This window comes from Bison bison, unplaced genomic scaffold (genome assembly GCF_000754665.1).
Source record: "Bison bison bison isolate TAMUID 2011002044 unplaced genomic scaffold, Bison_UMD1.0 scf7180017864303, whole genome shotgun sequence".
Classification (NCBI taxonomy): Eukaryota; Metazoa; Chordata; class Mammalia; order Artiodactyla; family Bovidae; genus Bison; species Bison bison.
Genome location: NW_011494875.1, coordinates 2502744 through 2507182, shown reverse-complemented (window position 1 = coordinate 2507182; position 4439 = coordinate 2502744). Strand labels below are relative to the sequence as shown.

The window sequence follows — 4439 nt, the reverse complement described above, 5'->3', positions numbered from 1 at the left end:
GAGGATCAGCCGCGAAGTGTGCCGCCCGGGGCACTTCACCGCGTTCCCTAGCCTCCTCTTCCTTGGAGGGCCCCCTGGAAGCCGGGTGGCGGGGGTGGCTCAAAGGCGCTGGATTTTCCCCGGGGATCCCCCCGCGCTGGTGACGTTTGCAGGCCGTGCCGGTGTGTTTCCCGCGCGGTTCTCAGTGCGGAGGTGACTGTGGCCGGCCCTGCACCTGTCCCTACCCTGTAGGCGGCCGGCAGGGAGGCTGCGAGTCACCCCGAGGCTGAGTATCTTCTTACCAGAACTCACTCTAATTCACCCCTTTCCAGTGAGCTTTTAAACACCAGTCCGGCTCGTTCACTCATTCAGTACCAACCCAGCGTCCACACAGGCGATGAGGATGCTATGTGGTCTAAAGCACCGCCAAGACATTACCCGCAAAGACCTGGAATTCCAGTGAGGAAAGATCGACAGATAAAGTGCTTGTCCTGTGAGATTAGTGGTATATTGAATAAGCCTGAGGCTTAAAAGTTAGAAAATGCTCAAGAAGCGGGATGAAATAGATCTTCATTGATGGGGAATGTCAAAGAAATGCAGAGTCAACCGAAAGAGCTTCCACAGCCAGAGGGGGAGCAATTTGAACAGCAAGACAAAGTAGTATTAGATTACAAACTAGGCTGAAGCTGAAACTCCAATACTTTGGCCAACTGATGCGGAGAACTGACTCATTTGAAAAGACCCTGATGCTGGGAAAGACTGAAGGCAGAAGGAGAAGGGGATGACAGAGGATGAGATGGTTGGAAGGCATTACCAACTGGATGGACATGAGTTTGATTAAGCTCTGGGAGTTGGTGATGGACAGGGAAGCCTGGCCTGCTGCAGTCCATGGGGTCGCAAAGAGTCAGACACGACTGAGCTACTGAACTTAACTGAACTGAATATTTCTAAAAGCTGTGAATATTATAAAAAACAAAGAAAGTGTGAAAAACTGATACAGCCTAGAGCATCCTAAGGAAACCTGACAACTAAATATATGTGGGATCCTGGATGGGATCCTGGGACCGGGAAAGGCTTTTCTGTAAAAACTAAGGCAATATGAATAAAGTATGGACTTCTGTTACAATATCAAGATTAGTACATGAGTTATGATGATGTACCATACTTAATTGTACAATGATAATAATAGGAGAAAATGGGAACAAGATTTACGGAAACTCTCTTATTATCTTTGTAATTTTTTTTCTGTAAATCTAAAACCATTTGAAAAAAAAACTAAGTTTAGGGACTTCCCTGGGGGTCCAGTGGTTAAGAATGTGCCTTCTGCTGTTTACAGTAGATAGGACATGGAAGCAACCTAGATGTCCATCAGCAGACAAATGGATAAGAAAGTTGTGACACATATACACAATGGAATATTACTCAGGTATTAAAAAGAAAGCATTTGAGTCAGTTCTAATGAGGTGGATGAAACTGGAGCCTATTATACACAGTGAAGTAAGTCAGAAAGAAAAGCACCAATACAGTATATTAACGCATACATATGGAATTTAGAAAGATGGTAACAAGACAGCAAGACAGCAAAAGAGACACAGATGTAAGACAGCAAAAGAGACACCAATGTAAAGAACACACTTTTGGACTCTGTGGCAGAAGGTAGGGTGGGATGATTTGAGAGAATAGCATTGAAACATGTATATTACCATATGTGAAATAGATGACCAGTCCAAACTTGATGCATGAAACAGGGCATTCAAAAGCTGTGCACTGGGACAACCTGGAGGGAAGGGATGGGGAGGGGGGAGGGGAAGGGGTTCGAGACAGGGGGACACATGTACACCCATGGCTGAGTCATGTCAACGTATGGCAAAACAACACAATATTGTAATTAGTCTCCAATTAAAAGTAATAAAACAATTTAAAAAAAGAATGTGCCTTCCAATTCAGGGGAGACAGATTCGATCCCTGCTCTGGGAAGATACCACATGCTGTGGAGCAACTAAACCTACTCACCACAACTACACAATCCACGCATTCTGGAACCCATGAGCCATAGTTAGAGAGAAGTCTAGGCACCACAATGAAAAATCCTGGGTGCTGCAACTAAGACCAGATGTAGCCATAAATAAATAAAATAATAAAGTTCATTTTAAAGGTGAAGCAAAGTAAGAGACATGAGGGATGCTATAAGAACTGAAGAAAATGGGTTTAATGCAAAGGCATCTAAGATAAAACAGTTTAGGGAGGAAGCAATGTAGGTATTTTGACCATTTCTTTTTTGTTGTTGTTTGTTTTTTGTTTTTGTTGTTGTTGTTTGTTTCTATGGAAAACTTTGTTTTTTTTCTTTTTTAAAAATAAATTTATTCATTTTAATTGGAAGCTAATTACTTTACAATATTGTAGTGGTTTTGCCATACAGTGCCATGAATCAGCCACAGGTGTACATGTGTTCCCCATCTTAACCCCCCTCCCACCTACCTCCCTATCCCATCCCTCTAGGTCCTCCCAGTGCACCAGCCCCAAGCAACCCTGTCTCATGCATTGAACCTGGACTGGCGATCCGTTTCACATATGATAATATACATGTTTCAATGCCATTCTCCCAAATCATTCCACCCTTGCCCTCTCCCACAGAGTCCAAAAGACTGTTCTAGACATCTGTGTCTTTTTTGCTGTCTTGCATATAGGGTTATCGTTACTATCTTTCTAAATTCCAAATATATGTGTTAGTATACTGTATTGATGTTTTTCTTCCTGACTTACTTCACTCTGTATAATAGGCTCCAGTTTCATCCACCTCATTAGAACTGATTCAAATGTATTCTTTTTAATGGCTGAGTAATATTCCATTGTGTCTATGTACCACAGCTTTCTTATCCATGTCTGCTGATGGACATCTAGGTTGCTTCCATTTCCTGGCTATTATAAACAGTACTGTGATGAACACTGGGGTACACATGTCTCTTTCAATTCTGGTTACCTTGGTGTGTATGCCAGCATTGAGTTTACTGGGTCATATGGCAGTTCTATTTTCAGCTTTTTAAGGAATCTCCACACTGTTCTCCATAGTGGCTGTACTAGTTTGCATTCCCACCAACAGTGTAAGAGGGTTCCCTTTTCTCCACACCCTCTCCAGCATTTATTGTTTGTAGACTTTTGGATAGCATCCATTCTGACTGGCGTAAAATGGTACCTCATTGTGGTTTTGATTCACATTTCTCTGATAATGAGTGATGTTGAGCATCTTTTCATGTGTTTGTTAGCCATCTGTATGTCTTCTTTGGAGAAATGTCTATTTAGTTCTTTGGCCCATTTTTTGATTGGGTCGTTTATTTTTCTGGAATTGGGCTGCAGGAGTTGCTTGTATATTTTTGAGATTAATTCTTTGTCTGTTCCTTCATTTGCTATTATTTTCTCCCATTCTGAAGGCTGTCTTTTCACCTTGCTTATAGTTTCCTTCATTGTGCAAAAGCTTTTAAGTTTAATTAGGTCCCATTTGTTTATTTTTGCTTTTATTTCCATTACTCTGGGAGGTGAGTCATAGAGGATCCTGCTGTGATTTATGTGGAGAGTGTTTTGCCTATGTTTTCCTCTGGGAGTTTTATAGTTTCTGGTCTTACATTTAGATCTTTAATCCACTTTGAATTTATTTTTGTGTATGGTGTTAGAAAGTGTTCTAGTTTCATTCTTTTACAAGTGGTTGACCAGTTTTCCCAGCACCACTTGTTAAAGAGATTGTCTTTTCTCCATTGTATATTCTTGCCTCCTTTGTGAAAACTAAGGTGTCCGTAGGTGTGTGGATTTGTCTCTGGGCTTTCTATTTTGTTCCTTTGATCTATATTTATGTCTTTGTGCAGTACCATACTATCTTGATGACTGTAGCTTTGTAGTATAGCCTGAAGTCAGACAGGTTGATTCCTCCAGTTCCATTCTTCTTTCTCAAGATTGCTTTGGCTATTCGAGGTTTTTTTGTATTTCCATACAAATTGTGAAATTATTTGTTCTAGTTCTGTGAAAAATACCATTGGTAGCTTGATAGGGATTGCATTGAATTATAGATTGCTTTGGGTAGTATACTCATTTTCACTATATTGATTCTTCCAGTCCATGAACATGATATATTTCTCCATCTATTTGTGTCCTCTTTGATTTCTTTCATCAGAGTTTATAGTTTTCTATATACAGGTCTTTTGTTTTTTTAGGTAGATATATTCCTAAGTATTTTATTCTTTTTGTTGCAATGATGAATGGAATTGTTTCCTTAATTTCTCTGTTTTCTCATTGTTAGTGTATAGGAATGCAAGGGATTTCTGTGTGTTAATTTTATATCCTGCAACTTTACTATATTCATTGATTGAGTGAGTGAAGTTGTTCAGCCATGTCAGACTCTTTGCAACCCCATGGACTGTAGCCCGCCAGGCTCCTCCATCCATGGGATTCTCCAGGCAAGAATACTGGAG

General features: G+C 40.7%; 1 protein-coding gene across 1 annotated transcript in view; it reads right to left on the bottom strand.

Annotated features, from left to right (window-relative positions):
- The window catches only part of STX11 (syntaxin 11), a 50949-nt gene that overhangs the window by 31595 nt on the left and 14915 nt on the right, over positions 1 to 4439 (bottom strand). The gene's annotated exons all lie outside the window — the stretch shown is intronic.